Below are 14,206 nucleotides of genomic sequence, written 5' to 3' on the forward strand. Positions count from 1 at the left end.
AATATTTTTCAGTCTGATTTTTATTTATTGTATTGTTACTAAAATCTTTGTAAGTCGAAAATAAAAGTTTTAATTGTGAGTTTAGTTTTTAAAAAAGTGTTTTTCCCAAGAACGTTCATATTTGGCGCCGAGTTGGTATGGAAGTGGAAGAGTCTTTATACATCCTCGTCACTTTTAAGTCTTTGTCCACTGTTCCAAGAACCAGCCCCAGGGAAACCATTTGCAGAGTTCATCCGAGGGAATTAGAAGTTAGAAACTTTTAGGAATAAAGGAATGCACATTGGCATCTTCTTTATCCTATAAGCGATTTTTATCATTACTTAGAATTAAGAAGATTAAATTTTGAAAGAATTGTTATTAGGTCAGACTCCTCTGAGTCCTTAGATTGAATCAGAGCTAGATTAGAAGATAAATTAAACAAGAATTTGAATAGATTAACAGACAGATTAAAATAATTTAAAAATATCTCTTCTAAGTCCTTAGATTAACTTTAGAGTCAGATTCAAAAACTTATTTAAAGACAAATTTGAATAGCTTAATGAAAATACTATATATTAATAAACATAGAGATTAATAGATAGAAAATAAGTAGATTAGGATTAATATATTTATATATTGACTATTGAAAATTTACTACACTGATTTGACTATTGACTAAGTATATATTATATTGAAAATTTTTTAAAATATGGCAGTTCCACAATTTGACGTAAAAAATTTATGCATTCTTCCAAATTTTGACGAAAATCCAAATGAATTACATGAATTTATACTTTTCTACAATACTTCTAAACTAATATTATGACAGACTTAATGCAGCTAATATATAAAACAAGTTTTTGCTTCATGTTAATATCAGTAAATTAACAGGTAGAACCGAGGAAGTGTCGCCAAGGTAACCAATCACGACAAAAATTGTTACTTTGGCCGGCCAACCACAGCGTTCGTTATTAAGTGCGCCGTCATTGGCTTCTCGGCGGAAGTGTGCTGAAAATTCTCAAACACGATGTGTATAAAAGAGCAGCACATCTTTCGATCGGGATCCAGTCGTTGGAAAACATCATCCAACAAGCGCTCAGAAACAGCACTACAGAAGAGGAAGTAGAAATGCATTCTGGAAGATTTAAGGATATACCACAAGCAATAAAAGACTTGATAAGGGAAAAGAACAGAGCAAAGCAGACAGCAAGAAGGACAAGGAATCAGGCAGACAAAAACAGATCAAACAGACTAAACAGAGAGGTCAAAACAGCACTACAACAACACCGTAGTGAAAGCTGGGAAAATCACATAAGAGACATGGAAGAACAAGGACCACACATGCAAAATCTCTGGAGACTCCAGAGGATTCTGAGAACCGACAGAAAACCAATCCCCCCACTACACGGGGAAAATGGAATTGTATACACCATAGAGGAAAAAGCAGAGGTAATGAGGAGTACTCTCGAGAGAGAGTGTACATTAAATTACCACCCAGACGAAGACATCGACTTCATAGAAGAAGTCGAAAAACAAAGACAAAGACCTGATAATCCAAACGAAATTATCCCTCCTACAACACCAGAGGAGATAAACGAACTGATTAAAAATAGCTTGCCGAAAAAGGCACCCGGACCCGACCAAATCACAAATAGGGCACTAAAATACTTACCAGCGAGAGCTATAGTATACCTAACTAACATCATAAACGCAATGCTAAGATTTAAGAAATTCCCGAACAGATGGAAAGAGGCCCATGTCATAATGTTACCAAAGCCCGGAAAAGACAGCACATTCCCGCAAAATTACAGGCCAATAAGCTTACTACCTGCAATCAGCAAGATTGTAGAGAGAATTATACTTAGCAGACTACAAGCTGAAATAGACAGATTAGATATAATACCTGAAGCCCAATTCGGCTTCAGATCAGAACACTCCAGTGAGCTACAAGTGCTCAGACTAACAGAGTACATAGCAGCTGGATTCAACGATAAACAATACACAGGAGCAGCCTTCCTAGACGTAAGCAAAGCATTCGGCAGAGTCTGGCATAAAGGACTAATATACAAAATGAGAGGATACGGGTACAGTGGAGCAATGACAAGACTGATCTCGTCGTACTTGAGCAACCGACGTTTCAGAGTCCGGATAGGACAAGTCCTATCCGAATTCGGGAACCCGGAGGCTGGAGTTCCACAGGGAGCGGTACTGTCACCCCTACTGTACTCAATATACACAGCAATACCTAGAACACCAGGTACACTACTAAGCCTCTATGCCGACGACACAGCGATTGCGGCCAAACACAGAAACATAGACGTTGCGGTAAATAACCTACAAACAGCACTAGACGACATAGAGGAATGGAGTTTAAAATGGAAAATAGCAATAAACTCAGACAAGACACAGGCTGTACTTTTCAAAAAGAGGCATCAGCAACCAGAAGAACAGGTAACTGTGCAAGACAATCCCATCGAGTGGAAAAGCGAAGCAAAATATTTTAAAGTAATTATGGATAAAGGCTTAACATTTAACAAACACGTAGAAGCCACAGTACAAAACGCAAACATGGCAAGAGCTTCTGTAAGAGGAATAACAGGGAGGAAAAGTAAACTCAGAATAAAAACAAAGATAAGATTAATAAATAGCATAATACTGCCCATACTGACATATGCATCCCTCGCTTGGGGACATGTATGTAACACATCAAAAAAGAAAATACAAGCGGCACACAACAACAGCCTTAGAGAAGCAGTCAACGTACCAAGATACGTTGCAGAAAGATTCCTCTTCAGAGAACTGCAACAAATCAGAGTGACAGACACGATGAAAGAAAAAGCCAGGACAAAGTTTGCAGATATAGAAAATCACCCCAATCACATACTAAGAGAGATGATGAGGTATGACGCTTTCCACAGATGGAAGCACAAAAGACCAAAACAACAAATAATACAATAAAATAAAAAGTACTAGAGAGAAAGTAATACCAGAGAGAAAAAATAAAACACTAGAGAGAAAATAAAAAACACTAGAGAGAAAACACTTCAAAATAACAACAACGCACACAGAAGACAGTTCGTAGCTCAAAACACCCAAGGACTATCGCAAAGCACAGAGTGGGCCCAGTTGCCCATAGACGATAAAGTCTATATTGTTATAATGTTTATATATATATATATATATATATATATATATATATATATATATATATATATATATATATTCAATGTTATAGTATGGACTTCACTTCACACTAATTCTGATTTTTTGTTTCAGGGCCACCTACAAAAAAAATCACAAAAAACACAAAAAATCGGCTTCGGCCACCAAAAAAATTAAAAAATACTAACAAAAACCGGCGCAAGTCACCAAAAAAATTAACAAAAAACCCAAAAAAACCCGGGCACGTAGGGCCCAACCCCTTGAGCACCAAGTCGCCGAACTGAGCCTAGGCTCAGAGCGGAGACTTGAGGCCCAAGTAAGCAATTTTAGTTCGCGGATAAGCCACATTATGATAACAGGATCATAGCGACAATGCGCTGTCCTGAGTTTTTGCAATCGGTTAGAAAACCATGTTGGGGTTCTATTACCCAGGACCTCCACATGAAGAGGATTTGGCTGATAGTTGTGCCCCTATCGCGCATCAGAGTGCTATAGGGGGGAAAGGGATGGTCTAGAGCATTGGAGCGCGGTGGGGTGACTCCTGTATTTACACGAGTTAACTCACCTCGCTCCAATGAATTGTTACACCCGAACGTAATTCTTAAGGGTAAACATGTTTCATAGGCTGGGTTTAATCAAATTGCTTGCTTGCATGATCGGGATCCAGTCGTCATACACTACTAACCCCGTAAGACCTTGTTGGTTCGGTGCGCTACCAAGCTACCTTTGAGTTTTATTAATTAACCAATATCCTGCTATCGTCGAAGACGTCAAAATTGAAGAATAATATCCAATAATGGTTATCCAATTTAGAAGTTAAATCAACAAGTGTAAAAGAACCGGCGTGTCGACTGCAAACGCTTCCTGACAGTAGAACACGACTTTTTGAGATAGAACAGACATTGGTCTTAGAACTATTTCAAATCGTGTCGAACTGACCACAGCGTTATTTGGGCCTGTCACGGTAAAGAGCGAATGAAAGCCCCGATGGGGACTTGTAATTGCTTTTCCGATCAGGTTGAGCTGCAATAACACTTCGTCTCCAAAACCTTATGCAAATAGTAACTATAAGAATTACTGTTAACAAAAGGTAGCTATACGAAGCGACTGACAGCAGGAAGAGTCGACATTGCCGGCATTCTTGTACCTCTCTCGAGGAGAGGGAACGCGGCTACACGAGGTGACAAGGCCGGTGAGAAGTTCTACATCTCTGAGGAACTTGAGGTATACACCACGCATCAGAATTCTAACACATATTAAGTCATTGTAAGAATATTTTGTCTGTAAGAAAGCTCGAACTATTTGCCGAGAATTCTGATTGCCGGTGTCCCCTCACCTACCACAAAGGCTCGGCGGAACTTCTTGCCGGTAGAGGCTAGAGGCCGGTATCTCAATTTAACTCCTTTTAACGAAGATGGACTCTCGAAACTTGAGATCCTCTTTGAGAGCGGCGGTCGTAGATAGTCCAGAAACCCCTGAAAACCAGGAGGACGCTACGGCCGTACGACAGAAGTTATATCTGTATATGGATGCGAAAGTTGGAGTATATCAAAAATTAAAAATTCATTAATTCAAAATTTTGGAAAAATTCGCTTACAAGGGACCTAGTAAATTTAAGACAAGGCTCAACAGAATCTATTATGCATTTTTATGAAAAGATCATGGGACTTATAAGCTGTATTAATAGTTACCTAGAATTACATACCGTAAATGCCGATATTAAAAGGAGTAAACAAGAATTTTTCCGTTAACAAGCTCTTACAACATACTTTAGCACGCCTACGAGAACCAACGGGCTCTGTTATCAGAGCAATGAGACCAGGAAGTTTAGCCACGGCAATATAATACGTACAGGAAGAAAATAATATTCGATACCTTTAAAAAAATCAAATTATTCAACCTTCAACGTCAGGAAGAAGCGAAAATTATCCAGAACGCCAACCTCAGAGACAGCAGATGCCTGTGCTTATCTAAAAATCATTATATCAACATCCAAATTTTACGCCTCCTCAATGGCAGCAACTAATGAGACAATTCTATCCGCAGAATCAGTTTCAGCAACCACATCGGCAACAAAACTTTAACCAATTTAGACAAAATTCAAACCCTTCAGCATTCAGGACCCAGAACCAGTCAAATGTATGGGTACCCAAATCTGAACAGTCAAAACAGCCTAGACCAAGACCTTTGAGCGGAATAACAGAAACCACAACCAGAGGCCGTCAACATTTTACACCAGATTACCGAGCACAACCAAAATTCACCGTAGAAGAACTTTACAATATACAATGCCACGGATACGAACAAGAAGAGAATACCAACTACAACGATTACTACGAACCTGAATACGACAATTTGCTACAATTTAAATACAAAAATTAACCAACTGAATAAGAGAAAACGTAAATTTTCGAGAGGACCCACCAGAAACAATCGAAACGTAATTGAACTTCATTCATTTCCCGACAAGAAGGAGCTACCCTACATTAAAATTTCTAGGCCTTGTTTACGTCTTTTAATCTATACAGGATCTACAAAGTCATTACTTAATCCAGAAATAGCTTCTTGATATTTTCCAAGTTTCATACAACATTAACCCTTTGTCTTCACATCAATTTTTCAAAATTATTCCCAAAAATATTGTACCGAAATTCCTTCATTTTCAGAACATAATTCTGACAGCAGAATGACATTTTATCTCTTTAAGTTTTACAAAACTTTTGATGGTCTTTTTAGCTTCGACAATCTAAAACTCTTCGAAACCCAATTAAACTTTCCCAAATCGCTTCTAGTTACAAAAGATTCTACAATCCCCATTAAATATTACGAAACAAATAAAACATAATTTTATTCCATTCATTCGGAAGCAAATTCTATTAGCCAAATCAAAATTCCTGTCAAAGAAGAAAAAGGAACCATCATTATTTCAACCCAAAACGTGCAAGGCGTCGTAGTACGAGAAGCCCTTACTAACGCCGAGAACCACCTTGCCTGGTCCGAAATTGCCAACTTCACGTCAGACCCCATTAACCTTTCTCTTATGGAACCACTCGAAAGCAAGAAAGTAGACATTCAAGGTTTCTATATATATTCCATGGAAACAACCTCCAGACCAGACTACAGACAAGATATCGACGACTTAATTAAAACCGAACATCTTAACGAAGAAGAAGAGGAACAAGTTCGCCACCTATGCCGAAAATTCTCCGATATATTTCACCAACCAGACACTCCTCTTAGCTTTACTAACGAATTTAAATACCACATCAGAATCAAAGACGAAGAGCCTGTATATACGAAATCATACCGGTATCCGTATGTGCACAAGGAAAAAGTAAAGAAACAAATCTCTTTAATATTAGAGCAAGTGATCATTCGACCAAGCCAATCGCCATTGTCTTCGCGCATTTGAGTCGTGGCAAAGAAACCAGAATAATCCGCTAAAATAAAGTGGAGGATAGTGGTAGATTATAGAAAGGTCAACGAGAAGACAATTGACGACCGGTACAGAATTCCTCACATTGGCGATATTTTGGACAAATTGGGAAGATGTCAATATTTTACGACCCTCGACTGAGCGAGCAGATTTCAAAAAATCGAGATAGCGCTGAAGAAGACATTCCCAAAACAGCATTTAATGTGGAAAATGGACACTATGAATATTTAAGAATGCCATTTGGACTTAAAAACGCTCCGTCTACGTTTCAACGTATGATGGACAACGTATTAAAAGGACTTCAAGGAGAAATATGTCTCGTCTATATGGATGACGTAATAGTATATTCAACATCACAACAGAAACATACAGTAAATCTCACAAAAGTATTTCAACGACTAAGAGAAACCTTACTAAAAATCTAAGTCGACAAATGCGAATTCTTAAAAAAGCAAGTTAATTTTCTGGGACATGCAGTCACACAAGAAGGAATAAAACCGATTTCAGCAAAAATTGAAGCAATAGAAAAATATCTAATATCGAAAACAGCAAAAGAAATAAGATGATTTCTTGGACTACTGGGATATTATAGGAAGTTTATTCGAGACTTCGCAAAAATCATAAAACATCTAACTGCTTAAAAGCTTAAAAAAAGATGCAAAGATCGAACATACACGCGAATTCGTAGAATGCTTTGAAATGTGCAGGAAATTATTAATTAATGAGCCGGTATTACAATATCCAGATTTTTTCAAACCGTTTAACCTCACAACAGATGCCAGCAACTTCGCTATCGAAGCAGTACCTTCCCAATAAACCAATTGCCTTTGCTTCATATGGGCTATAGGCTCATATGAAGAAGGACATAGAAGATATCATAAGATTTTGCGATATATGCCAAGAAAATAAATACGACAGAGCTCCTCAAAAAAAAATTTGTTGTTACACTAACTCCCACTAAACCACTGGAAATAGTTCACATTGATTCATTCCAGGCTAATGGACAGAAATTTCTAACCATTCGCATTTTCGAAGTATGGATAAGTCTACCCAATAAATGAAGGGAATGCAATCAATGTACTCAACGCCCGATTAATTTTTATAACACATAATGGACTCCCAACAATGATAGTAGCCGATAATAGTACGGAATTTAAAAATGGAGTAATACAAGAATTTGTAAATTCTCATAAAATCTCAATCTACTATACGCTACCAGAGAATACGCAATCCAACGGGATGATTGAGAGATTTCATTCTACATTAATCGAACATTTTCGAAGCAGTTTTTAGCAGTTTACAAAATTTCGACCAAGCTCTAAGATACCAATTAAAATCAGCTCGAGGCAAATTCTCAAAAATTTACTCCTATAGCAGAACAAGAAGAGGGCTAATTAATGGACTAGGAAGCATTATCAAAGCAATTTCTGAAAATCTGAATCAAGATGACGCAGAAAAATACAACAGTGCAATAGAAATCTTACAGACGAATCAGGAAAATCTTATAAATCATCTTAATCGTCACATTAGCTTGATCAAGAAGATAATAAAAGAGTTCAACAAAACTATCACATTATTAACACACAATCAAGAAATAATAGCAGAAGAAGTAAATAATATCAGCACGAATCTCAGTACATTCATTTTTGACTTCAATCATTATTTGCAAGCAAGGAATGTTCTGGACCAATTAACTGTGACCCTTCAAATTATACTTCAGATACTTAACGACCTAGAAGAAGCCATTACCTTTTCTCATGTAAACACTCTCCATAACAGTGTGATCAAGAAAGATGAATTGAAATGGATCATGAATAAAATGCTAGAACATCATAAGATAGACCAGCTTGTGAACATCTAAGACGAAGACATACTAAAGATACTACAACATCATCAAAGTAGATGCCTATTATTCAAACCGTACTATTACATTTATCATTCATTTTCCTATCCTACATCCTAATTCCTTTACTTATTATCATTTATTTCCTATACCTACCGCAAATTCTACTACAATCATTCCTCCTGAACCATATATCCTCACAAACGAAAAATCCTTTCAATATTTGGAAGAACCATGTGCCGGAATCGACACAAGATATCTTTGCCAAGAGGAAACCATACTAGAAGCAACGAAAACTGACGACTGTATCAAACAAATCGTGCAGTTGAGCATCTAAGAAGCTTCTTGCCAATATACTAAAAACATACACTTTTAAAATATTATCAGATGCCTCCTATATAGGAATATTCCCCGAATCAACCAAAATTACAAATCGATATTTTACAACAAAAATTTAGGGCCTAAAAGGAACTTATCTCATCAATCTTCCGCCCAGATGTGAATTCTAAACCCCAATCCAGAGTTACATAAATTCGAGGACAACCATCTCAGAGGAACCGCTACTAATTCCCAAAATTAGGACCATAGATATTCAAACAGCGATTAAATTCAAACCATTAAGGATAGATCACATCCCCTTAGACAAACTGCATGAACTCTCTAAGGAAGAGGAACATCTAGAGACAATTAACCCGAAATTATGGAACCATAGCCATAATCATTTTTGGATGACTCCTTTATATATCTTTATTACAATAATCTGCCTCAATATATGTTACAAGTATTAAACAAATAACAAAAAACCAAACTCTAGCGACGAAACTTCCGAAGAGGCCAACTAAACAGTTCTGTTCGTCCCTCACAAAACTTCTTCAGGGGAAAGAGTAGTCACAGTAGAATGACCGCTATTTCCGCAGTACCGCAGTACCGTTTTCTATTGGCATGTGAAAGCAACACTATGTTTATATGGTGTTCAACTACAATTGTGGTTTAATCATATACAAATTTAACAAATCGAACTTCTGGATAAGCGTTTCTATTGTGTTATAAACTTTTAATATACATGTTTAATTTTATCGCCAATCTATTAAATAACGTTATATTGATATTATAACATATTAACCAATAATATGATATGGTATGGTATGGTTTTATCTATTTCGGCTACTGTTGCGTTACCTACCTAAATCTCTTTGTCAGACAATTCTCGGGTATTTATCCCTTTGGCCAAGAATATATGAAAATGGATAGAGAAGGAACAATTTAGAGCTGTGTTCTATGGAGCTGCTATTCCATACGTGTATATCTGATCATGTGTGGAATAGTATCTCCTTAGAAAGTAGTTCACATAATGTAAAAAAATGAATAATTATAATTTTGTTACTACTTTAAAAATTTGGAGTATTATTTGTAAGCTATTTCAATCTTCCTATAGATGTTTGTAGTATTTTCGCCAATATACTCAATATCCGATCTAAAACAGTCTAAAATATAGGAACATTTAGAAGAAGATCGATTTGGGCTACGGAAGTTTTTCTATTAATTATTTCTTAAGATCACTTTTCTGAAAAATTCGTTACATTTTTTTTTATTTTAGAAAATTTTGTTGGGAACAGAAATCCTACTCCAATTTCGAATTGTTTTCTATAAGGTAAGCAGTCTAATCTCGTATATCAAAGCCAGCTGCTTGTAAAAAACACTTTACATAACGCAAATCAAGGACTAGTTTTCATCGTATCTTTAATAGTTAAACTGGGGACAACACATTCTGAGACTGTTTTCTATTGGCCTGTGAAAGCAACACTATGTTTATATGGTGTTCAGCTACAATTGTGGTTTAATCACATATTAATTTAACATCGAATCGAACTTCTGGATAAGCGTTTCGATTGTGTTATAAACTTTTAATAAACATGTTTAATTTTATCTCCAATCTATTAACTAACATTATATTGATATTATAACATATTAAATAATAATATGATATGGTTTTATCTATTTCAGCTACTGTTGAGTTACCTAAATCTCTTTGTCAGACAATTCTCGAAAACGAATTTGAATATTTGGTTTATTTATGCAACACGAAAGAAAAGCTGTTGTATTTATCTCTTTGGCTAGGAATATATGAAAATAGATAGAGAAGGAACCAATTTAGAGCTGTTGTGTCCTATTGATCTCTATTCCATACATGTATATCTGATCATGGTTGGAATAGTATCTCCTTAGAAAGTAGTTCACATAATAAAAAAAATGTATAATTATAATTTTGTCAGTACTTTATAAATTAAAAGTAATATTTGTAAGCTCTTTCAAACTTCCCATAGATATTTGTAGTATTTTTGCCAATATATTTAATACCCGATCTAAAACAGTACCTTTGAAGTAAATTTATGATTCTTTTTATCCACTGTAAACTACCATTCGATTACCTACGCTTTTCTATCAATCAGTTTTTGAAATCAGTTTCGATAATGTGTTACTCCCTTTGCGGAATATTTGAAGTAATCAACAACTAGTTTCTTTTTCTTTGACCTAAACAATTGTGTTAAGGATCTCCAAAACAGTAGTTTTGAAGTAAATATATTATTCTTTTTTTAATAATTTGGGTCCTCCCTAATCTTTACTCTTCTCTTATTTTTAATCTATGTTTAGTGTCCTCCTCTATGGAGTAGAAAGCTAGAGCCTTACAGAAGATGCCATAAAACGATTAGAGGCATTTGAAATGTGGGCTACCGACGTTTGTTGAGGGTCTCGTATATACACCACATAAGTAACATAACTATTCTTCAGAGGATAAGATAAGACAAAGAAATTGTTAACATCATAAAAAAAAAAATTGGCTTACTTTACTGCGTAAAGTCTGTTTTAGACTATAACATAAAATGATATAAGAAAATGGTATAACAAAAACTTACATGAAATAATTGTGTACAATATTAATACAAGAAGTTTTGTGTATTACATTGTCACATTTTGGTATCAAAATATGTTATGTGATTCTGCGCATTACATGCTAAAAAAGTCCTTTTTTAAAATAATTGGTGTACATGTACTGTTAACCTCAATGTTCTTATTCTTCTTTTTGTTATTGTAACGTAACCTTATTTTCTCCAACATTTAACCTAGTTTTTTACCCACGTAAATACCTAGTTAGTTTTACCCACGTTTTACCTTTGCTTTAACAAAGACATATATATTTATGATGCATAAAAAAATTCTCCTATTATCTGTTTCTGATCCGCAAGGCAAAAAAAGAGGAAAAACCTAACTGCGCATGCGTGTGTACTAATAATTTGGTATCAAAATACGACATGTTCTAATTTCTATAACATATTTTGTCAACAGATTTTGTTTTCTGTTTTACATTATGACAAAACTTAGTACCATTTTCTTATATCATTTTATGTTATAGTCTAAAACAGACTTAATGATAAATATCGACTTCTGTAGTTAATTCTGCAAGGCAAAATTGAGGGTAGGAGAGGCCCTGGACGTAGAGGTATCTCCTGGCTGGCCAATCTCAAGAAGTGAACAGGTCTAACGTTAACTGATCTATTTCGAGCTGCTGTGAATAAAATAAGATGGGTCAATGTGGTCGTCAACATCTCTAGAAGATATACACATTTAGAAGAAGATCAATTTGGGCTACGGATGTTTTTCTATTAATTATTTCTTGAGGTCACTTTTCTGAATGTGTTGGTTCTTTGTGCAGCATTTAAACTAAAGAAAAATTCGTTACATTTTTTTCTTTAAGTCAGAAAATTGTGTTGTGAACAGAAATCCTACTCCAATTTCGAATTGTTCTCTATAAGGTAAGCAGTCTTATCTCGTATATCGAAGCCAATTTACTTTTGCATGCCTAATAAAAAGCACTTTACATAATGCAAATCAAGGATTAGTCATCGTATCTTTAATAATTAGATTGTGGACAACACATTCTGAGACCGTTTTCTATTGGCATGTTAGAGCAACACTATGTTTATACGGTGTTCTGCCACAATTGTGGATAAATCTCATATAAATTTAATATCGAATCGAAGTTCTGAATAACAGTTTCTATTGTGTTATAATCTTTTAACATACATGTTTAATTCTATCGTCAATCTGTTAACTAGTATTAAATTCATGTTATACTATATTGATAATACTATTATATTGTTTTACCTATTTTAGCTACTGTAGAGTCACCTAATTCCCTTTACCAGGCAATTTTTGGGAACTAATTGGGATATTTGGTTTATTTATGTACGACGAAAGAAAAAGTATTGACTTTGAGTAGGAATATATAAAAATGGATATAGATAGAAACAGTTTAGAGCTGTGTTCTATGGAATCGTCAATCCAGACATGTATATCTGATCGATTGTGGTTTGTTTTCTCCATAGAAAGTAGTTTACATAGTGCAAAATCAATGAATAATTGTAATTTAAGCACGAACTAATAAATTGTGAGTAGGTATTATTTGTAGCCCATTTCAAACTTCTTCTCGATTTTTGTAGTATTATCATCAATATATTTAATAAGCAATCTAAAAAAGTGCAAAGTAAATTTCTTTCTTGATTCTTTGAGCTACCATTGCATTAGCTGTGTTCTTCTGTCAGTCAATTCTCGTAATCAGTTTTCAGAATATTTTGCTTCCTTTGTGCAAACTTCAAAGCAAAGGATATTTCGTTTTAATTTTTGTTTTTTCGTTGTGTTAGTCTCCTTGCAGTATTATTAAACCCAAACAGTGTCGCCAAGGTAACCAATCACGACAAAGATTGTTACTTTGGCCGGCCAACCACAGCGCTCGTTATTAACTGCGCTGTCATTGGCCTCTCGGCGGAAGTGTGCTGAAAATTCTCAAACACGATGTGTATAAAAGAGCAGCACATCTTCCGAACAGGATCCAGTCGTCATACACTACTAACCCCGTAAGACCTTGTTGGTTCGGTGCGCTACCAAGCTACCTTTGAGTTTTATTAATTAACCAATATCCTGCTATCGTCGAAGACGTCCAAAAAAATTGAAGAATAATACCTAATAATGGTTATCCAATTTAGAAGTTAAATTATCAAGTGTACGAGAACCGGCGTGTCGACTACAAAACGCTTTCTGACAGTAGAACACGACTTTCTGAGATAGAAATGACATTGGTCTTATAACTATCTCAAATCGTGTCGATCTGACCACAGCGTTATTTAGGCCTGTCACGGTAAAGAGCGAATAAAAGCCCCGACGGGGACTTGTAATTGATTTTCCGATCAGGTTGAGCTGCAATACCACTTCGTCTCCAAAACCTTATGTAAATAGTAACTATATGAATTACTGTTAACAAAAAGGTAGTTATACGAAGCGACTGGCAGCAGGAAGAGTCGACATTCTGATTGCCGGTGTCCCCTCACCTACCACAAAGGCTCGGCGGAACTTCTTGCCCGTAACGGCCGGTATCTCAATAAACTACTTAAATACGAAGATGGACTCTCGAAACTTGAGATCCTCTTCGAGAGCGGCGGTTGTAGATCGTCCAGAAACCCCTGAAAACCAGGAGGACGCTACGGCCGTACGACAACAGGTTTTTTTATCATTTTTACGGTCCGCCCGTTAGCTAAACATTTTTGTCATATGAATTCTATGAATAAATTCGCGGGAATTGGTTGATTCATTTATTTAGTTAATATTTAGTCATCGAGTTTATTTTATTTGTCTATTAGAAATCAGAATAAGGCAAAAATAATTAACAACTGTAGAGTTTTTAAGGTGTTTCCAATATTTAAGAAATATCTAATAATTATAAGTTTTTTTTT

The sequence above is a fragment of the Diabrotica undecimpunctata genome, chromosome 11 (genome assembly GCF_040954645.1).
Source record: "Diabrotica undecimpunctata isolate CICGRU chromosome 11, icDiaUnde3, whole genome shotgun sequence".
Classification (NCBI taxonomy): domain Eukaryota; kingdom Metazoa; phylum Arthropoda; class Insecta; order Coleoptera; family Chrysomelidae; genus Diabrotica; species Diabrotica undecimpunctata.